The sequence below is a fragment of the Mustela nivalis genome, assembly GCF_964662115.1.
Source record: "Mustela nivalis genome assembly, chromosome: 8".
NCBI classification, from domain to species: Eukaryota; Metazoa; Chordata; class Mammalia; order Carnivora; family Mustelidae; genus Mustela; species Mustela nivalis.
In genome coordinates, this window is record NC_139027.1 from 75,281,576 (window position 1) to 75,304,863 (window position 23,288).

A 23,288-nucleotide genomic window follows, 5' to 3' on the forward strand; every position below is an offset into this window, starting at 1 on the left:
GGGGCACCTGGGTGGCTCAGTGGGTTAAGCCTCTGCCTTCGGCTCAGGTCATGATCCCAGGGGCCTGGGATCGAGTCCCGCATTGGGCTCTCTGCTCAGCAGGGAGCCTGCTTCTCCTCATCTCTCTCTCTGTCTCTCTGCCTATTTGTGATCGCTCTCTCTGTCAAATAAATAAATAAAATCTTAAAAAAAAATACTAAAATAGAAAGCTCTCCTTTCTTCCATAGTGTCTCCCTCAAATCATCATGGTATTCTTAAATTTTTTTATTTAAATTCAATTTAATTAACATGTAGTATATTATTAGTTTCAGAGGTAGAGGTCAGTGATTCATCAGTCTCATAGAACACCCAGTGCTTGTTACATCACGTGCCCTCCTTAATGCCCATCACCCTGTTAGCCCATCCCCCCACACGCTCCAAACATCATGGAATTTTTTATTTGCTACTTAATGTTGTTCTAAGAAAAAAAAATTTTAATTTACATATTAGCATGAATTTTAATGTTCAGCTTTACATTATTGTCAGTTTCAAATGCAAATGTAAGAGCATTTAGCTCATATGTGGAATCACGAATATTATGCAATTCATAGTCCATGGCTCATATGCATATATGTACTTAGTTGTTACCAGATCTCTGGAAACACTGCACAAAATACTGCATAAAACTAACTCAGCTTTAGTTCTTTTTTTTTTAATATCTTTATTTTATTTGCATTTATTTTATGTTCAACTTATTCTCAGTCATAAGCCTTTGTCTCTTCAGTTTCTTTTGGGGTAGCTTTTTCTTCTGTGCAGTCTCCTCTCCTGCTTTGGGAGAAATCTGATCCTGCATTTATTTACAGAGCAGCACACACTGTTTCTGTAAGTGACATCTTTCATACACACGATGACTTTTCACAAATGCATATCCAGGATGGCCTGGGCAGTTTCTCGAATGTTCTTGATTTGAGAGATCTGACTCTCCCCATTTATGTGATTTTGTGGAGTTTTCTGGGTCAAGCCAATAGGGGACCATTTTCAGAGATCACTGCAGGCTCCTTATGGGAAGGGCTTCTCTTCGTGGCATGTACACATGCCACCAACATCTTCTACCTTCAACTAGCTGATGAGTGAGGAAGAACTGAAAGGAAAAGGGAAAGAGTCCACATAGGGACAGGGAAGCAGAGAACAGGGCAGACACATGAATTGTACAGGTCTCCTTCACTTGTGTGTATGCTGCATTGTCCCATCTGACTTCACTTCCAAAACACACACTATGTGGAGAACAAATGAGCTGTCCCACCAAGCCCAGCCCAAATTTAGAACTATGAGCAAATAAACAGGTACTGTTTTAAGCCACTGAGTTTTTTTGCGGTGGCTTGTTACACGGCGGCTGTTGACCGATACAATGGTTGCAATCATTCCATTAGTGTGATTCGGGACTGCGGTTGAACCCGCATCAGTCTGCTTCTCAAGTGCATATTCCTCTGTGTCCCACTCAGACTTCCTTACAAATGTTTCATAATATAACTCCTATTTTTCTCCTTGGAGAGTTTAGGTTTGAGGTCGGGGGGCAAAGGTTACTTAACTGCAACAAATCAAAATTATTATTAGAGCTTGGAAGAAGCCACATCTGGACTCGATATGGGGAACAGGGAACTGGTGGGTGGGTCAGGACTGAGAACAGGCCTAGCCTCTGTCCAGGGTGAGCCTGGGCCCAGTGGGGTGCTTGGACATCTGTTTTCCATCCTGATTCAGTAAATAAAACTGCTTTCCTCTGCTGACCCTACAGGAAATGGGAGTCAGAAGTTCAGCTGGCCAGGAGTGGACCTCTCCTCTGATAGAAGCCCTCCCACATGCCTGGACAAGATGCAGAATGCAGGGCCTATGCAATTCATGTTGCAGAGAAAGAAAGACATTCTAGGATCTCCTGTGGTCAAGAAATCAGACTTTCCTCATTTAACCAATGGCTGTTGTCCCTGACATCAGCTATAACCATATTGTATTATTATGTCAGGTGTTTATTCTTTTGATTCCATGGTTCATGTACTAGTAAAGATGTTTTTGGTGGCCAGAAACAGAATTTTTATTCAGTTGGCTTAGACAATAAGGAAAGTGTATTATCTCACAGAACAAAAAGTCCAGAGGAAGGGTAACTTCAGCAGAGCTGCAGCTCAACATCATCATCAAGGACTCAGGCTATTTCCTCTTTTCCTTCCCCTCTGCCATTCTCAGCATATTGCCTTGTCCTTGGCTAGCTCTCCTCATGGTCACAAGATGGCTGCCACTACCCCAGACATCACATTGTCACACAATGTCCATAACGATAAAACAAATTAAAACAAACAAACAAAAAAACAAGCCAAACTCAGGATACACCTCACCCTGTGTCCCCTTTTAAGACTCAGGAAAAATTTTCCCTGAAGCTCCTAAGAGAGTGGTCCCTCACTGCTCACTGGCCAGAATTGAGCCACATCTCATCCCTGAATCTAACCCAAGAAAGGGGGATAATTCCACTATTAGTGCCACAGTACTAACCCTGAGTCCAGAAGGAGATGGACAAACACCTAGAACAAACCTGAGCTCAGGGTGTACTGGGGGTGGGGGGGGTAGGGTAGCGGGAGGCGATGGGGCAGCTGGGAGGCAACCACAACCAAGCCTGAGTGCTGCAGCTCATTTTTTTGGATCTGAATTTCTTTTCCTGGTGGGGGAGGAGGGGAGGATTGGTGTTTACGAACTGAACCAGGCCCTCCAGATTCCATTACTTGTCCAAACTCCCTCACAAAGTACTTACAAGGAGTATATGTTACTTAAAGTACATGCCGGAAACATAAAAACTCAGGGACAGAGGCAGAGGCATTGGTCCCTCATCTGAGCATCTGTTCAGTTTCTTAAGAGCCTCATTGTTAGAGTTAGGCCCAGGTGTAAATTCTGGCTCTGTCCCCTTCTGTTTTTCTGATCTCGTACCAATTAATTCATCTTTCTCTATACGTACAATGAGGATAACAATATCCACCCCCAGACTGTTATTAACCAATACACTGTGTGACATATCCAAGCAGGTCAAAAAATATCGTGGGTGGATGGAACCGTATGACCCAGCTCAGCTCTCTCCTCCTACAAAGGCATTCCCACCCTCCTTGAGCTCATCTCCCTCCTCCCAGCCCCTTTCTCAGGCTCCAGGCTCTCTGCTCTCACAGCCCTAAGGCCCCTCACCCACAGCACTTCCTGCCTGGACTGTCCCACCTGATACCTAGACAGGGTGTCCCATCCACATTCCTGATCAGGAAACCGGATTCCTCCATGGCTGCCTATCTCCACGGGATCACGGCCCAAGTCCCGATGTGTCCACACTCCAGGTTTCAGCACCTTTCCATTCCCATGAGACTGACTTATCCGTATTTACTGGTCAGGGCTCCTGCTTGTGAGCAATGGAAAGCGCAGGGACTCCTCAAGCCTGCTGCAGAGCCAAATGCAGGAGTCGGGGGGGGGGGGGGCTGGACTGCAGCCAGAACCTCAGCCCAAATCACAGCTCCAGGCCAGAGCAGGGAGGACCACAAGGGCACTAGCTCTGTGGCTCCACTGCCCTCTGAAAACTCTTCCTGCTGCCGCTGCCACCCCCAATTCTGTCAGATACATCGCATCACTGATGCTTTGCATCACCTGCTTGAGAGTCAGAGTTCATGGGAGGGTGTATCTGATTGGCTGAACCTGGTCACATGGCTGCAGTGCAGCCGCAAAGGAGGCTGGGAGGGTGAGCTCTGGTTTCTGGACCCAGAGGACGGCTCTGCCTCCGGTGCTGGGCTCCCAAGTTACGGGATGCTCCATACAGATGCCGGAGAGCCACAAAAAGGGGAAAGGTGCACTCTGCTGAGTGAGAGCATTTGCTCCGGAGGGATAGGGCCTGGGGTTGTCTATCATATGCTGGCTTCCAGAGTTGGGAGCGGCTGTGCTTTCAGCTGGGCTCCAGGGAAAGTCTCTGGTGATCTGACTCACCTGGAATCAAGGAGCATTAGCCCTGGTGGGGGAACCACACCTTGGGATCCCTGCAAAAGAAAGCGAAGGACTAGCAGAAGATCGCCCATTTCTTATTTTGCCAAGTAAGAATCTCAGAAGCAAGTAACAGCCCACTCTCTGCTATCACCATCATTAAGAGGGGGCAGCCTAAGCACCAGTAAAAGCAAAACCGCAGGGGAGAGCCTGATTTTAGAGGTAAGCACAGTCCTCAAAGCTAAATACATGTTGGCTTTAAGAAAAACTCGTCCAGGGGCATCTGGGTGGCTCAATGGGTTAAACCTCTGCCTTTGGCTCAGGTCATGATCTCAGGGTCCTGGGATCAAGCCCTGCATCGGGCTCTCTGCTCTGAAGGGAGCCTGCTTCCTCCTCTCTCTCTCTACCTGCCTGTCTGCCTACATGTGATCTCTGTCTGTCAAATAAATAAATAAGATCTTTTAAAAAAAGGAAGAAAGAAAAAAAGAAAGAAAGAAAAAGAAAAACTTGTCCAGATTTTCCTATTTTGGCTGGAAACCTATGAAAAGTCTGACACAATTGACTTTGAACATGGACCCAGTGGTTGGGGATAATAGGGTTGTAGCAATGTTGAGTTTCCTGATTTTGTTAACTGCAGGAGTTTTATAAGTCCCACACTGGAAGAGAGCATCCTTGTTCTTGGGAAATGCACCCTGAAGCCTTGAGAGGTAAAACAGCGTAAGACCTGCACTTCACTCTCACATAGTTTGGGAAGAAATTGTAGACACACACAAACACACACACACACACACACAGGGATTCAGACAGAGAAAAGAGCAACAAAGGGATAAAATGTTAACAAGTGATAAATCTGAGGAAAAGGTCTACCAGAATCTTTGCACTCTTCTTGTGACTATTTATACATTTGAAATTATATCAGAATTAAAAGTGACCGAAAAAAAAATAAGTTAGCAGTGATTTTTCAGAAGTGTTGGTTTTGAACTTGCACGAATACATGTGACGCTTGCAATCAGAAAGAATGAAACACAAATGACAGAAATTAAAGAGAAAAAGGAAAGGCCACGGCAGACTCTGTCCAGCATTTTGGCACTCGCTGACTTGGCCTAAGCACCCGTTCTACAGAGAAGGAAATCGAGGCTCAGGCAGGAGCTGGGGCTTGCTACTAGCACACTGTGGCTATCATCAGAGTCAGGACTTGACAAGGGCTCCCACTCCCTGCACGGGTTCCTTTTGTTCCAGGATATTGCTCCCTATGCTAAATAAAAGGCCCAAAGATGTGGAAGGCAAAGCAGAACTGGGCAGAAAGTGAGGACTTGTCCCCTCAAGAGAGTGCCATATCCCATAAGGATGCATTCCCTCAAACTTTTATCCCCATGAGCTTCTCCTTACACATGTACTCATTTCTTAGGTGGGAAACTGAGACTCAGAAGTGTTCTGGAACTTGCCCAAGATTACAGGGCAAACTCCAAACTCTGTAGTTGAGGAACAGAGTAATTGGCCAGATTTGGCTAAGTCATCTTAAACTCAAATAAGAGAGGAAAAAAGGAAGGGAGGGGCCTTAGGAATTGGAGGGGGATGTGGGGGAGAAAACCCTGTAGTGCCTGGATTAGAAGAGTCCCCACCCCTTTCCTCTCCTACTCTCCGTGTGCTTTCAGTTCCCCTGGGTTTGAAAGAAGAAAAAGTGTTTTGCAGGTACACCATGTCCTGTAACTTCAGAAGGCATTACTCATGTGCCAGTCTATGAAAATGGCTCTTCCTGGAGTTGTGCAGTGGGCAGCTTGCACATCAGTACACAGCAGCTCCACGAGAATCATTTGCTATTGTTGTTGTTCAGTGGCAAAGAGGTGTTTGGGGAAGAGACAGGAATGACTAACACTGTGGTCTAGAGATTAACCAACAACTGATTCCATCCATTCAGTCAACCACTATTTATTGCCACAGATTATATGCCAGGCATCATCTAAGGGCTGGGACTTCCCAGGCTTGAAATAAATGTAGTCTCTAGGGAGGAGCTGGGGGGTAGTGACAGGGATAGAGAGGCAGCCCTCCCAGGACAAAAGACAACCTACCCCCACCTCCTCCCCATTTGTCCAACCTTTTCCATCCTTCAGGCCCTCCTGGAGGAGACCTCCAGACCCCTCCTCTCCCCCACCTCCCTCTGCAGAATAGACTGGGGTTTTCTCCCTTTTCTGTGGGTCTCCTTCACTGGGTGGCCAAAGCCCCTGGGGCTCCAGGCTACAGGGCAATTCCTTCCTCCATGTAACTTAGAACTTATTCATTCATGCCTTTGTTTGTTTTACTTCATTCATTCCACAGGCATCTGTCTGTAAACTAGATTTTTTTTTTCAATTAAAAAAAGAGAAAATGTACCAATTATTTAAAAAAAACAAAAACAAAAAACATTGAACGTAGGGGTGCCTGGTGGGCTCGGTGGGTGGAGTGTGCCCTCTTGATCTTGGGGTTGTGAGTTCGAGCCCCACGTCTGGTGTACATTGGGTATAGAGACATGGGGCTTGAACTCACAACCCCAGTATCAAGAGTCACATTCTCTGCTGATGGAGCCAGCCAGGTGCCCCCCAAATAAAATCTTTAAGAAAAGATTAAACAGGGCAGGGATGCCTGAGTGGCTCAGTCAGTCAGGCATCTGCCTTTGGCTCAGGTCATGATCCCAGGGTCCTGGGATGGAGCTCCATTTTGGGCTCCTTGTACAGTGGGGAGTCTGCTTCTCACTCTGCCTGCCTCTCCCTCTGCTTATGCTATCTTTCTGACAAATAAATAAAATCTTAAAAAATTATAAATAAATAAAAATTAAACATAGCATAAGCAAAAAACAACTCTCCCTCCATCCTCCAAGTTCCCCTCTCAGAAACAATCATTCTTCCCGGTCTCCTTCCAGTAATTCCTAGGTGCCTCCTAGTGTATAAATCCACGTATATGTATTTTGTTTGCCTTCTTACACACACAAAAATAATGCTCCTACACACCGTTCTGCACCCTGATTTCCTTTTGCTCAACATTGTGCTGAGGTTTTTGCTCTGATCAATACTTCCATGCATTCTTCCACGGCTGTAAACAGTTCCAGGATGGAGCCATCCTACCATTTTTATCAGTCCTCTGTCCGTTGACCTCTAGTCCCTTCCCAGTCTTTCATGGCCACAGAAGTATTTCTCCATATAGCTTCGTATATTAAGGACCCAGATTCCCTGAAGCATAATTGCTGGGCGAAGAGGCTGTGCACTTTGCATTTGGATAGATATCAGCCAGCAGTCCTCAAAAAAATTGCACCAACTTGTATCAAAACACTTTCCGATGGGGCGCCCAGCTGGCTCTTGAGCTCAGAGTTCTGGATTTAAGCCGCACATTGGGTACAGAGATTACTTAAAAACAAAATCTTAACAAAACCAAACAAAACACTGCTTTTTGGTCTTTGCCAATCTAAAGGATGATTTTTATTTATTTATTTATTTGACACAGAGAGAGAGATCACAAGTAGGCAGAGAGGCAGAGAGAGAGGGGAAAGCAGGCTCCCTGCTGAGCAGAGAGCCCATGGTGGGGGCCTTAATCCCAGGACCCTGGGATCATGACCTGAGCCGAAGGCAGAGACTTTAACCCACTGAGCCACCCAAGGGCCCCCAAAATAATATCTCTTTTTAATTTGCTGTCTTCATTATGTTTCCAAACCATTGTATTCCTTTCACTTACTTCTCTCCAACAGTATTTAAGGAGCTAATGGGCCCAAGGCTGCCCATCCTTGCAGTCACATAAGCAAAGTGTCTGGGACCTACAAAATGTCTTTAGGGCCTACAGAAAGGTTTGGGATCTGGGGTGGGAGCATGTATTGGCTTCAAAATACTTTTTTTTTTTTTTTTTACAAATTTATTTATTTATGTGTGAGAGAGAGAAAGCATGAGGAGGGGAGCATCAAGGGAGAAGTAGAAGGGAGCCCACTGCGGGGCTCCATCCCAGGACCCTGCGATCATGACCTGAACTGAAGGCAGGCGCTTAACCCACTGAGCCACCCAGGCACCTGGCTTCAAAATATTTTTTAAAAGCTAGAAAATGGAAACTCTAATGATATTATTTAATGTCACCCAAACAAAATCTTATGGCAAACTTGTTAGCTGGAAAACCGGGAACACGGGAACATTCCATTACATTTAAGATTTTTTTTTTAATTTTTTATTTATTTGACAGACAGAGATCATGAGTAGGCAGAGAGGCAGGCAGAGAGAGAGGAGGAAGCAGGCTCCCCGCTGAGCAGAGAGCCCGATGTGGGGCTCGATCCCAGGACCCTGGGATCAGGACCCTGGGATCATGACCCGAGCCGAAGGCAGAGGCTTTAACCCACTGAGCCACCAGGCGCCCCATTACATTTAAAAGCAATTTGTTGATTTAGATGTTCTCATTACAAAGAATTTCCAAGTATGCTTGATGCTTTTGAAGAAATTAGAGTTGGTTTTATTTTTATTTTGTTTTTAAAGATTTTATTTATTTATTTGCCAGAGAGAAACACAGCTAGAGAGGGAACATAAGCAGGGTGAGTGGGAGAGGGAGAAGCAGGCTTCCTGCCAAGCAGGGTGCACGATGTGGGGCTCAATCCCAGAACCCCGGGACCACGACCTGAGCCAAAGGCACATACTTAATGACTGAGCCATCCAGGAACCCCTAAAGTCGGTTTTAAATTAAATGCATTGACTCTGGTTGGATAATTTCACAATCATAATCATTTCAATATACTTTTTTAAAAATGCCCATAGAGCACCTGGGTGGGTCAGTCAGTTAAGCATCTGCCTTCAGCTCAGGTCATGATCCCAGAGTCTTGGGATGGAGCCCCGAAACGGGCTCCCTGCTCAGCAGGGGGTCTGCTTCTCCCTCTGCCTGCTGCTTCCCCTGCTTGTGTTCTCTCTGGCTCTCTCCCTTTCTCTCTCAAATAAATAAATAAAAATTTTTTTTAAATGTCCTTAAAATTACATTTGGTGTGGGATCAGTGTGAATCTTAGTATGTTTCCTCTGAATTCGGTGGGATCTCCAGAAGTAAGGATGAATTTAATTTGAATTTAAAAAGCCTGCCGGCCTGGGACATCTGGGTGGCTCAGTGGGTTAAGCCTCTGCCTTCAACTCAGGTCATGATCTCAGGGTCCTAGGATTGAGCCCCGCATCCGGCTCTCTGCTCAGCAGGAAGCATGCTTTCCTGGCCCTTTTGCCTGCCTCTCTGCCTGCTTGTAATCTCTCTCTGTCAAATAAATAAATAAAATCTTTAAAAAAAAAAAAAGAGTCTTCAGGCCTGTGAACCAGACAGACAAGGTCTCTGTCCTTGTAGAGCTTATGGTGCAAGAACAAGCTGGACCTCTCAGCAAAACTCTGAGACAGTAGAGGGGGTCAGATCTGAGTTTTGGGCTAGTCAGGAAACTGTCTCCTGAGTCACCCCCAGCCCTAGCCTAGGGCCTCAGCATTAGAGCTGGGATTTTAGAAAGCCAAGGAGGTAGTAGAACCCGGGTGGGAAGGATGGGGTGAAGGCGATGCAATCTGTGGTCCCAGGACCAGCCTGGGGTGGGGGTGGAGGAATGGGGGGACAGAGATAGTAAGAAAAAAGGACAAATTGTCCCCCAATGACTTCTTGAAACATCAGAACAAAATGTGTTTTTTTCTTTCCTACTCTTACCCCCTTTTAAAGGGAAATCGAGCTCATTCCTTGAAAGGGACCAACTGGGTGTCTAAGTCATAAGTGTGAAGGTTTTAAGACTGGGAGGTGAGCAATTCAACACCTCTCCCCTCCTCCCCGTCTGCCCCCTGTGCGTGTGTTTGTGTGTATGTCCCCTCCCCTAATACTGTCTCCAGTTGCTGGCGTAGGATTTGGTGCTCTTACCCCCAGTAAGGATCTTTTACATTCCAGTTGAACCGAATGGCCCAGTGGAGACAGATAAGCAGTTTTGAATCCCACTCGTACTGGGACTGCTCTGCGCCTTGAGCAAAGTGCTGCCCTCCTCCGAGCTCTGTCTCCTCCTTTGTGCAAAGAGGGCAGGAAAACCTAGCTCACAGGGACATTACACAGATGGGATGAAATGAAGTGAGTAAGACACTCAGTTCTGAACATGGCCTTTTCATTCATGCCCTTTAGCTGCCCTGGAGGGAAAGCAGAGTGCACAGAAGCCGGAGGCAGAGCCGGAGCCTAGTTGAGAGGGTGTTTCTGGGGGAGTTGGAGATAGTTGTAGTGCAGGAAAGACTGTGCACCAGCCTGGAAGAACTTTGAGCTTGCCCTGGTACGTAGGGAGCCACTGAAAGTAGTAGCTGGGGAGGGCCCAGAACAAGCATGGGAGGTGGTACCAAGGGGAGGATGGGGAGTCGTCAGAGGCGGCGGGGGGACACCGAGGCAGCACCTTCCACCCGCAGGCCTGGAAAGAAGCCCGTTGGAGGGAAGAGGTGTTAGAGGGCCCCACCTAACTGCCCTCCTCTCCCCCAACTTTCAGCCCAGCCTGGCCCACCTTTCATGGTGACTGTGCAGGGCATGGTAGGCCAGCAGCATCCTGGAGGGTTCCAGAGCTGGGCCTCCTGCAAAGGGGGGCAGAGGTGGGGCATTCCTGGGAGCTGGGAGGTGGGGCCACCTGTGTAGGGCTTGGGGAATGTGATTCCCCATCAACTGTCAGAGCCCCAGGCCCAGCCCACCCTGTTGAACTACAGGCCAGAGGCTGCTCAGTTTGAAGCACGGGCCGGTGTGGCAGAGAGCTGGTGGTGCTGGCTGAGACAGGTTCTCTCCCCAACAGGCCAGCTGGGCCCTCCCCGTAGGCTGCACCTGAGCAGGTGTGCAGAGGGATCTATAAGCTGTCACTTCTAAAATTAGAGCCCCGAAGCCTGGGAGTCAGCCAGGTGTGGCTGGTGTGTGTGTACACGCGCCAGTTCCGGGCCTGCATGGACACATGCCAGCTGCCAAGCCCAGACCCCAGGGGACCACGGATATCCCCAAAGGCACACACTCTAGTTCACATGCACACGTACTTGCTTGGGCCTGACCCTATTCCCTTATAGACCCCTTATTCACACACACACATACACACACACACACACGCGCTGTCACCACCCTCACAGCCCCACCACTCTCTGACACTGCCCCACCAGCTCGTGGGTCTCCCCTTCTAGAACACCAGCCTCCCAAGGGCAGTACCCCAGTCGGTCTTATCCCCAGCTCTTTCTTCAATGCCTACAACAGTGGGCGGCACACTCCAGGAGCTCAGGGAGTGTCTTCTTTCTATGAATGCATGTGTGCACGCACACACACACACGCATTTACACACATATTCTATAACTGATAAACCCCACCTTTACCTCATCCCCCTCCCAGTGTTCTAGTTCTACTAGGTTCTGGAAAGAGCAGCACCATGAAGCTGGTCCTTCCCTGGCCGGGCCAATGCACCCCACCCACAGTCTGGGCCAGGGGGAGAACTCAGGCCTGAGGAGGGTGGTGGAACCAGGGAAGCAGCGTCTAAGGACCCTGTTCTGAAGGGTGTAAGAATCCCCATTCTCTATAGGAGAGACCTCCTGGAGGGAGCCCTAGCACTGTGCTGGGGTTCAGGGTTGGGGAGGTCTGGCTAGACCACATCCAGGGAAATCCCTGGGGCAGGGGACATGGGACCTGCCCCATGGCCCTCCCCCATCCCTTGCACCAAGGGAGTGCCCCATTTTAGGCTGCCCCCTCTCGATCTGGGAGCTCTCGGCTCTGCTCCCTCAAGGCTCTGGCCAGGCTCCCCACAGCCTGCACATGGCTGAGGCAGAGGAAGGCCTGAGGGACCAGGAGCAGAGCAACGTGCTCAGAGAAGACTCCCTCGAGGAGAGGAGGCTTGTGTAGGCCAGAGATGGGAGAACCTTCTGGAAAGAGGGCTGGAGGGGGCGTCTGTGCAGCTCTGCTTCCAGGACTGGCAAGTGCCATGTCTGTGCTGGGACCTTGTGACACCTGCAGGGTGAAGCGGAGGCCAGCTGAGCAGGCCATGCACCCAGGGTGAGGAGAGTGTGCTGTGACCCCAAGAGCTAGCAAAGGTCAAGGTGAGGCTTGCCTGCATCAGAGGAATTGAGAGTGAGGTACCTGAGGGAAGCAGGCTGATCTGAGGGGAGAACCAAGAACACACAGATGGCCAATGGATGGACAAATGGACAGCTTAGCCGATGAACCGAAAGACATGGGAGGTTGGATAGCCTAATGGAAAGCTAGAAATGGGCAGGTGGCCACTGGACATCCCTCACTCAGTCTCTCTGAAGCCCCTGAAGAGACGCTCCACCCCACTGCCCCCTTCCTTGTCTCCTCCCCATGCCAGGCTCTTAGGGAGGCCAACACCTGCTTGGCTTGATGCCCAGAGACACACCTTCCAGCGAGATACAAGCCCAGATGTGGAATCACCTCCAGGTGTTCTCACCTGAGCAGGTGTTCTCACCTGCGGAAGCCGTCTCTACCAGCTAACACCTCCAAAAATAGCCCCCCAGCTGCTGGATAGCGCCCCAGTCATGGTACGTACACACGTGTGTGCACGCACGTGCACACACACACGGCTGCAGGCTATATCACATCCCACAGGCACATGCTGATTCAGACACAGGTAAGCACCCATTCACTGACACCCAGACACCATGCCCCCAGATGTCACAGGGCCACTGCGTTGCACAACTCCAAATGTGGCACTTGTGTGGTCTGCAGCCTACAAGGCAACCTGTAGCCCCCACCACACCCCGATGCTACACTGTCATTAATGGGCAAAGAGTCCTTGAACAGCTCCAGGACCCAACCCTGGGGGATGTCAGGAACACCTCCTCACCCTCTGGACATTTGAAGTCTTGCCTTCAATGGCTGTTTCCAGAGAAAGCCGGGAACCCCAGGGCCTTTCCTGTCCTCACCCTCCCTCCAGCCATACGGCACAGCTCAGTCTCAAGTCTCTTGGTCTGATAAACCTTGGTCCACACTGTTCCTGCAACCAGGAACCCCTTTCCCCACTCGATCCTGGAGCCCACGTACGGGTCCTGGCATCCAAGACAGAGATCTCTGTATCCCTGAAGTTCACTGGTGTGACACCCAGCGGGACCCTGGTAAGTGCCATTGATGGACTGCCTAACTGTGTAGTTGGATGAAATCATCAGGAATACAAGGCAGCTAAGAATTATTTCCGGATGGGCTGCTATGGACTTGCTGGTATGGAATTCTAGTCAGAGTATGGCAGCACCCAGGGGCTATAGGGCTGTGAGCCCCTCTAAGCACACATTTGTCACCCCAGGCCCCATGGAGTGAGTCCTGAACCCTCGGAACTTCCCCTTCCCATAGACAAGACGCCCGACTGACCCATCGGCCAGTCCCAGCCCTACAGCAAGGCCAGGACAGGTCAGCAATCCAGGGATGGAGTCTTCAGCCAAGGCCTGGGCTTAGTCCTCTGTCCCCTCCACCCATGGACACCTTGGGAAGCCCCGGGCACTTTTCTAGGTCTTTCTTCAGGGCCAGGGAGTGCCAGGGCAGGCTCTCTGCCAGCTCAGCAGGTCTGGGAACTTTGGATGTGCTGACACGGGCCGCCCTGCCCCACCCTGTGTGGGCCCAGCTGGTCAGAGCTCAGCACTGGCCTGGGTCTGGGCCTGACGTTGATGGACTGGCATGGGGTTTCACTTCTTCGGCAAGCACCAAACCTGGGTACATGTGCAGTCTGTGTAAGGCCAATTTCAAAGCACTTTATTGATTTTTGCTCACTTCATCTTCGCAGTGACTCTCTGAGATAAGATACAATTCCGTTGCCAATTTTACAGTTGTGGAAACAGAGAAACACAGAGACGGATAAACCAACTTACCTGAAGTCATAGCAGCTTGGAGGGGGCAGCATGGCCCAGGTTCAAACCCTGGCTGTCTGGCCCAGGCCATGCTCTCCACCACGGAGCTATACTTTGTCTCCTCTTAAAGGTATTTTTTAAAAAGAGTTTATTTATTTAGTTGAGAGAGAGAAAGAGCACGAGCAGAGGGAAGGACAGATGGAGAGGGAGAAGCAGACTCCCGGCTGAGCAGGACCAATGCAACTGGGCTCCATTGCATTGGAGCCCAATGCAATGTCCCAGGACCCTGGGATCACAACCCCAGCTGAAGGCAGACGCTTAACCAACTAAGCCATCCAGGCATCCCTAAACTTATTTTTAAAAAAATAAAAGATGAGGGTTGCCTAGACTGGGTGGCTCAGTCAGTTGAGAGCCTGTCTTCAGCTGGGGTCATGATCCTGAGGTCCTGGGATTGAGCCCTACATCTGCATTGGGCTTCCTGCTGAGTGGGAGCCTGCTTCTTCCTCTCTGTTTACTGCTCCCCTGCTTGTATTCTGTGGAATAAATAAATAAAATATTTTTAAAAATAAATAAAAATAAAAGATGATAGGGTACCTGGCTGACTCAGTCAGTAGAGCATGGAACTCTTGATCTCAGGGCCATGAGTTTGAGCCCCACATTGGGGGTAGAGTTTATTTAAAAAAATAAATAAATTTTTTTTTAAAAAAAGAAAAGAGATTACTTGGTCTAGGCTGCCTTTGGCATTAGGGTCCTGAACATGGGACATTTCAGGTCATTCCCAGCCCTGTCTGTCTGTCTCTCTCTTCCCCCTTACACCCTTCACACACACATACGCACACACAGCCAGCCTTGTCCTGGTGCCACCAGGCACATCCCTGTGACCTCCCGTTTCCTTTATGGCCAGCCTTCAGGCCCGTGGGAACACGATGCTCTTGGGTTTGGGTCCAAATCTATTCTGGAACATAACCACCCCATGCCCCTCCTCTCCCCTCACCCCAGTTCCACCCCAGGCCAGCATTCCTGGAAAGCTCCAAGACGGCTTCCTTTAGGGGAGATTTTTCCATGGTGCTTCTGTGGCTGCATTTGGGATAAACTGAGAAGGGTCCCACCCACAGCCTACAGAGGCTGCATCTTGGGCCCAGGAAGCATGGAGTGGCCCTGGTGCATCAGGGCTACTCCTCGTCCCGTCTCCATGGCAGGGGCTTCGTCAAACATGAGATACAGAGAGCGCCCTTCCCTCTCCCTGTGTGTCTCCCGGGCTTGCTTCTGGATGCTCAGAGGAGCTCTGGCCTCCAGTACTTGGTTTTCACTAGCTCTACTCAGTCTCACCCCATTAGCAGAGGGTGGACTACTGTGCCCCCAGCCTGGGGCCGGGATACCGCAGAGCCCGGCCCTGATGGGCAGCCATAGCCTTCCCACGCGTGGTGGGCAACACGGTCGGCTGTCAGCCCTGGCTTCACTTCCAGGATGTCCTGCTGCTGCTGCTACTCAGGGCTCCTCCGGATCCCATCCTCGCCTGTGTCCTGACCCTTGGCCTCAGCCCTGGAGATTGTTTCAGGGGCAGGAAAGCCCAGCAACGCTGCCCCCAGCCTGGGGCTGCATGGGGCCTGTCACTCAGCAGATGACTCCCTGGGCTCCTCCTTGGCGCAGCACTCCCAGCCCCTCCTCCTCGCCAGCCTGAGTCAGAGGCCTGTCAGCTCCGGCTGCCCCCAAGGCCCAGTGGATTTGGGTGGGAAGGAGCTGCCTGGGTGCCAAGGTCTGAGGAGATGGGCCAGGCCCTTGATCCGCACTGACCTGACCTTTAGGTTCTAAGTGTTCTTTGGTCTAGAAATCCCACATGCACACACACACACACACACACTATGACACACTATGACACATAGCCACACTATGACCGAAGGTGAAACAGTGCAGGTGTGAGGCCGAGGCCAGCCTGTGAGCATTGGGCTAGGCTGGTATGCCAGAAGCCTGAGCGCCTCCTGCTACTGGAGAGCAGAGCAGCCCAGTGCGGGGGAGGGGCCCATGCTTCTTGATCCCTCCCCAGTATGGTCACAGCTTCTTGCTGCCTGGGGATCTTGATCCATAGCATATGCCCTCAACCCTACAGCTCTAACTCTCTCTCCCTCTCTCCGTCCCTCCGTCCCTCCATCCCTCCCCCCTCCTCTAAAAACCCCTCCCCAATACTAGCCTTGGATGGAAAGAGTATCCAAGCCCCACAAAGCCATGGGCCCTGACTCAAGCCCTGGAAGGTAAGACCAGGCCTAATGGTCCAGTCTGGGGATTTCCCCTTCTGGGTCTGCCCCCTTGGGCCCCACTGTCCTCTGGCTAGACTAAGCAACAGTTGCAGTGGCCAGGCCCACGCCCTCCCTGTCCCCACTCCTGCCCCAGCACACAGAGGTCCTTGCATGACTCCACAAAGCCCCCCAGGACGGCCGGCTTGTTTAGGTTCCGGGCCTTTTGTTCTCTTCTGTTTCTGCCCCCATATCCATGCCCCAAATGCCCTCCTTCTTTATCTTCCTGACCATAAAGTCAGCAGTCAACACTTAAGTATTAGCCAGGCCCTGCTGTAAGGCTTCCCGTCCTTTCAGTCACTTGATGCTCCCAAGAAAGTGCCATAAGTGATACCCATTGTTCAGATGAGAAAACTGCAGCTGAGAGAGGTTGAGGAATGCTGCCTTCCTGCCCATCTTTCAAGGTTCACCTTGGTACCTTCCCCTGCCCTCCTTACCACACCCCAGGGCAGGAGAAGCCACTCCCAGCCGAGAGCCACTGCCCCTGTAGTGACTTCTGGCCCCCTCAGGCATTGTTGTTTGCCCTTCTCCTCTGCCCTGACCCCACTGAGGGTCTCAGTTAGTCCCCTGCCTCGACGTCCAGCACTGAGCCTGATGAGGGGCAGCACAGGCAACTCTCTGCTGCCTGGAGAAGGATAGCTGGTCAGGAACCCCCTCATCTTCCTCCCAGCCCCTGTCTGCCCCCTGTCTTCACCCCTGCATTTACCCCTGTGCAACCCTGTCTGCACCTCTTCCACCAGTTTCCAGGGAAAATGGCAGCTCCCTGCCCTGCTCTCAGGCTGGGCTTTGCTGGTGGGAAGCAGAAACTGTGTGGTCTGAGCCTGGGAGAGCAGTGGGACCCCAGCAACTCCACCAGCTGGAGGGGAGAGCTCAGCACCCTGTGTCACCTCCCAAGTGGCTCTGAGCAGCCACTTCAGAGTGTGTGTGTGTGTGTGTGTGTGTGTGTGTGTGTACGGTGGTGGGAGGGCAGGGAGTGGAATGAAGCATTGGGCCCAGTGCCACATTTATTTACGGGGCACCAAGTTAAAAATAGACTCCAAGTGCCCCGCTGAGCGCAGGCAGCAGGCACGCCGACCTCTAGCTCCGATAGGCAGAGGGATTCCAGGAGCCCTGAGAACTGTCCACAACTTGCAGCCCTCCGCACGGCTCCCCTTCTGCAGATAGATTTGTGATTCTGTCGAGTGTCACCCACACCCGGGCGTTGCTGGGTGGCACCTGTGATGTTTTCTGCACTCCGCAGATTACAGTGTTTGTGGCCGAAGAGAATGAACTTTAGACTGAGAGGGGACCCTAGCAGGGGATTACTGGATAACTGCCCTCTTTCTACTCCCCATTTTATAAAGGGGACTGACTTAAGTTCCAAGAGAAATGACACTGGGGCACCTGGCTGACTCAGTCAGTAGAGAGTGTGACTCTTGGCCTCAGCGTTGCGCACTGAAGGCCCACGTTGGGTATAGAGATTACGTTTTATTTTTATTTTATTTTATTTTATTAACGTTTTTTGAGAGAGAGACAAGAAGTTGGGGGCTAATGGCAGAGGGAGAGGAAGAGAGAATCTCAGGCAGGCTCCAAACCTAGCAGGGAGCTCCATGCAGGGCTTGATCCCAGGACCCTGAGATCATGACCTGTGTTGAAACCAAGAGTCGGATGCTCAACTGACTGAGCCACCCAGGTGCTCCAAGATTACTTTAAAAAATAAAATCTTAAAAAAAAAAAAAAAAAAACACAACACTCCAGCTTATACAGAGCATGGCTCAAATGAGGTCTCCCAGCTCCCAGTTCAAGACTCTTTCCACTGTGACATCATGCTGATCGTGTTATATTGCACAATGTTCAAATAGATTTTGTTCTTTTGTGTTATGTAATATCATGTAAGCAGGGGTTGGGGAGGGTAGTCGTTAGAAGGAGAAGGGAACAAAAAAGGTCATTAGGCTGAGGTCCAGGCAGGGGCCCATATCCTCCCTGACCCAGATGGAGCGCCCCTACCTGAGCTTTCTCCCCACGTCAGGTGCAGTGGGTGTGGCTCGGCTCCCAGTGCCCTAATTAGCACCTGTTGACAGTTTCTGGTTTGTGTGTTATCACCTTGGGTCCACTTATCTTTATCAGAGCCAAAGGTTGATTGGAGCATTTTGGCGAGGGCTCAAAGCAACTCCACTCTGATTCCACGAAGCATTTATGATCACTGTTATGGATAACAGCCCTTTTCCCTCCAGATAGCAACCCAAATGTCAGCTTGTCTGAGAGTTGTCCTCTGGAGTCATGGTTTGATCTCTACCATGCCCACCAAGAAGACAGTGCAGGGTTCTCCCCTCTGTCGGGGAAGGAGAGTGCTACCAGGATGAGGAAGGCTGCAGGAACCCAGACCTCCCTATCTCCAGCCTGGATCTCCAGCCTCGTGCACCCGCAGGGATGCCCTAGCCACCTGCCGTGCCAGAACCCTCTCTACCAGAGGTTGAAACCCCTTCCTCTCCAGCCTCTCTATCTGGGACAAAGTTCCAAGAGGCAGTTCCCAAGAGGCAGGATGTTAACTGGGCTGCCCATGCTCCAGCCCTGCCCCCTCACAGCCCGCCATCCCTCCTGAAGGGTGGGTATGTGGACCCATCAGGACAGCAGGCCCTGCAGGGCCCCCCAAGGGGCTCATCCTTGGTCTCTCCACAACAGGAGCCTCAGGGTTACCCCAATCCTTTTCTGACACCTGACATTCACAACTGTTACCCCTTGGTCTGGCCATAACAGAGACGATCTGGGTCCTACCTCTGACTCGGTGGCTGTCTCTTTCCTCGGGACCCGGGGCAAGGCACTGCGCACCCAGACTTCAACTGCCACACCTGTGAGATGGTAATGGACTTAAATCTGTTCTAGGATACCCTCATTCCCACTGGCACCTGGTCCCTAAGTCTGACCACGCCACCCCCCTCTTGCATACACCTGCCTGGGACAAGCTCCAAGGCTCTGAAGGCAGCTCTTTTGTGTCTTGCAGCTCACTGGGCCCCACATACAGCCACCCATACCCCCTTCGCTTCTGGGCCAAGTCTCCAGGGACCACCCAGGGAAGACGAAGATACCCTGCATAGACATTCACAGAGATCTCTGGCAGAGACAGGTGCCTATGTGTGTGTGTGCGCGCATGTGCACTCATGCAACCACACTCCCCGGGCATTGTCTGGAGGGGGCATTGTCCAGAGAGCTGGGCGGTTGCCTTTATGACCAGGCATAAAAGGTAATCATTGACCACATCAATGCCGCCCTGCGCGTCAGTGCCCGCCCAGGCTCGACCCTGCCAGAGCCTGGATTACTTTACAGTCACATAAAAGGAGCCTCCAGACTGGCCTCTGGGGACTTTGGCCCTTAAGTGAGGATCAGGAGGGAGCCCTTCCCTGGAGACTGCTTTTTCTTATAACATTTATTTGGCCAAAGAGCCCCCAGCTTTTATCAAACACCCCTGGGATTGTCTCAGCCCAGCCTGCCTATGCCACAGAGTCATCCCTCCACCCTTCCCTCCTCCATCTCTCCTATCAGGACCCACCAACAGCTCGGATGCAGCCAGCAGTGGCCTAGAAACAAAGATAATCCCCATTTTACAGACAAGATCACTAGGGCTCAGAAAAGTCAAGTAACTTTCCTAAGCCACACAGCGGGTACATGGCAAACCTCCACAATTTCTCATAGCCTCTGTGACAGCGATCTCCAAGCCTGTTTGATCATCTACTGCTATCAGTAAAACAGAACTCCAGGCACACACCTTTGATATATTTATACACACCCAAACCTCATATACACATACTACTAAAAATCTACATAAAATAGTAGCAAATACCTGCAGCCCAAGGGAACCATCTTTTCTCATCCCAACATTCAAATCAGATCAAGTCAGCTTCAGAGCTGCTCCCTAAGGCTTGATTCTAGCAAGAGCCCCTGGGGCAGAGAGAGAAGGTAGGCAGTATGCTGAACTGTGAAGGAAAAGTAGGCCTTAGGCAAGTGAATATATTGGGGAAGGACACTCCAGACTAATGCTGGAGCAAGATCCAAGAGGCAGAAAATGGCAGGAAATGTTCAGACACGGAGAAGAGCTCTGGGAACAGCCAGAGACAATGCTGGAAAGATCAGGAGGGGCTCAAAGCAGCTGGCCACACTGCAGCCCTTGTCCAGAAGGCAGTGGGGAGGGGTGCCTATCAGGTGGATGGGTGTCTGCCTTCAGCTCAGGTCATGATCCCGGGGTCCTAGGATGGAGTCCCAAATCGGGCTCCCTGCTCAGCCAGCCAGGGAGACTGCTTCTCCCTCTCCCTCTGTCCCTCCTCCTGTTGTACTCATTCACTTGCTCTTGCTTTCTCTCTCTCGCTCTTAAAGCAAGCAAGCAAGCAGGCAGGCAAGCAGTGGGTTCCTGAGCAGCTGTGTGACTTTGCCAGAGCTGTGTTTTGGAAATGTCTCGCAGGCCACAGAGTGGAGTATGGATTACATTCTTATAACACTGTCCTTGGAGTGTATCCTGTGGCTCTTTGAGAGGCACTAAACTGAAGGCCAGTTAAGAGTCACCACACCTCTTCATCCTTGTATACACTCTGCCCGACTTGGGCACCCTCGCTGGCCTTGATTTTCTAATCTGTAAAATGGACATATAATAGCACACACACCATGGGTGTTATTGTCACTCTGACAGTAGGGCCGGTGTGCCCGATTCAGTGTCTGGCGCATCCCAGACAAGGGCAGCAGTTCTCACAGTTAGAACATTACCTTATTCCCTTTCCTCGGCCCAAAGAAATCAAACACCCCCCACCCCAAATCAGACCTTACTTTTGAGAAGGTCAATAAACTTATTACTCCCTCCCCTGGGCTCACCGAGCTTGGGACTCCTGGCAGTGCAGCAGGTGACAGTTCCCTGCATAGATACTTGTCACCCCATTCCAGACACTTAATGGGTTGGACTCAACTGCTGTGACTTGGTGCAAAGCATAAAAAGGGAAATAACAGCAGAAGAGGAAGAGGAGCACAATGAGGAAGAAGAGGAGGCGGCATGCTGGGGGGCACTGTGCTAAGCTCTTGGCGTATATTATTTTCTGAATCCCCTCATCAACCCTATAAGGCAGGTCCATTATCAAGAGTCGATCGGCTACTTTGTGCTGTAGTAACAAACACCCCAACATTTCAGTGGTTTAACACAGTAAACATGTTTTTCTCTCAGGCCAAGTGACTGTCGCAGGTCACCTGAGGTGTTCTGGAGGGTGTCTTCCTCACTCCAGGTTCCCCCTTCCCACCTGCCACCGCAACACCACTGTTCACCATTAACCATGGTGGGCCAGAAGGGGAGAGTTCACCTCAGCTTTCATTCTTGTCACCTGGAAGTGACAGGTGTCAGTTCTACTTACATTTCATTGGCCAAAGAAAGTCAGTTAGCCACACTCACCCCCAAGGATTAGTTTAGTGCAGTCCTGCCAGCCTGTTCCCTCCACCTTGCCTCTGCTCTGGAACCCCCTCCCCCCATTACACCCACACACAAGAATCTGGGTCAGTCTTTATCTTCCAGCTAAAATGAACTTCAGTGAGGAATCAGCTTTGACTTTGGTTAGGCACGAAAATCGCAACCACATTTCACATCTGACACTGAGGCACTGTGGGTCTGGCAAGCAGCAGAGGAGAGAGGGGGAAAAAAGAAAAAAAAAAAAACAAAACAGGGACAGCTGGCTTGGGGTTGGAATTCAATTTCTTACCAAATAATTACATGCTATCTGTGGGCTGGGATCACACACTTGAGTCTGTGCCATAAGGAGTCAGTCCCATGCATTTCCCAGAGCCCATTACCTGTTTTTTTTTCCCCATCATCATTTAGAACAGGGATTGTGTAGGCTCTGGGGAGGCAAGTCGGCTATGGTGTGTTTGTGTGTATGTGTGTGTACAAGACAGCATGCCAGAAAGGAAGCTACAAGCAGACAGGGAGCGTCTCTTACAAGCACTGTCCCTGCTGGTACCGAGAAAGGAGACAGGTCTCTGTCTAGCTTCCGGTCCAGACTTCAGAAAAACCTTCCTCACTGAAGTGTGCGTGCTGCTGGCTCCCAGTGAGATCGAGATCATAAAGAAACACCCTCAATCAGGGGGCCCACGTCATTCTTCCACCCCCCCCCCCCCCGGCAAGTTAGAGGAGACACACTCAGGCAAAGGGGTGGGAGTTTAAGGGAAAGATAAGGGAAGAAACAGGCAGAGTTTCAGGCAGTCAAAGCAGAGCCAAAAGTTCAAGGTCAGAGACCAGCAACATTCAGAGGGCAAACTGGGGACAGAGGCTGGACTGCTGAGGGGCAGAAAGGTATTGTGAGGGGGGGAGGGCAGAGGCTCCAGGGCTCTGCTGTTTACCAGCTGGGTGGCCAGGGAAACTTCCCAGCTCCTAGAAGCCTCAGTAAGCAGAGGCTAATGAGAGCCCCCATGTCACAGTGCTAAACAGGTGTGCAGCAGATGAGGCCCTGGATCCGGAAGTGGGGTTCCCGGTGAGAAATCCTCCCTCTTCACTCCCAGCAGAATGGAGCGCTGGCCAGGAGAATCAAGTCCAGAGGGAAACCGGTTACCTTGTTGGGCAGAGGTCCTTGTCTTTCGACCCTTCTTCCACTCCCTTCCACCATGGCTCAAGGCCTTGCTGGGCCCCTGCTGCTGTCCAGGGCCCCCCTGGTTAGGGGTGGGGACAGGGTTCTGGAGGCAGAAGAAACTCCAGAGCCTGATCTTTAGGAACTCATAGTCTGACTGGGAGGAGGAGGTGGTTCACTAGCTCCCAACTAGGACTAGAAACCATGGTTTGCAGCAGGAAGAGCTCAGGGCTGGGAGGCAGCATCACGGAAGAAGCTGGGGCCTCAAGGATGGCGGTGAGGAGTACGGGAGCACCGAGGGGCATGGCAGGCAGCAGACATACCTGGAAGACGCGTCTGGAGGGACTCATGGGGTGCAATTGGGTGGCGAATGTGGGATCCCAGTGACAGGAACTGTAGGCCCGGCTGTTGATTAGGGATGGCTGAGCCCCAGAGCTGCAGTGCAGACACAGAAGGCTCTGGGGTTTTGTTTGGTCAGGGATGGGGAAGAAGGGTACTGGAGACAAGCCAGGTGTTGGGGATGTGGGATGCGGAGTTCACGCCCCCCTCCCCCGCAGGCCCAGGTGCAGACAGAGGAAGAGCCATCCTCTCTGGATGGGGTCCCACCTCCTCTGTCCAGCAGGATAGGACCTCACTTTATGGCCCCACAACCAAGCAGAGCCTGGATTGACAA

General features: G+C 50.9%; 1 long non-coding RNA gene across 1 annotated transcript; it reads right to left on the reverse strand.

Annotated features, from left to right (window-relative positions):
- Window positions 1–573: 573 nt before the first annotated feature.
- Window positions 574–23,050, reverse strand: LOC309872591. Its single transcript, XR_014315988.1, has 3 exons — window positions 22,939–23,050; window positions 18,804–18,877; window positions 574–1,120 (listed from the first exon to the last, which is right to left on the reverse strand). It is a non-coding gene; the product is annotated as an uncharacterized lncRNA (long non-coding RNA).
- Window positions 23,051–23,288: the final 238 nt, after the last annotated feature.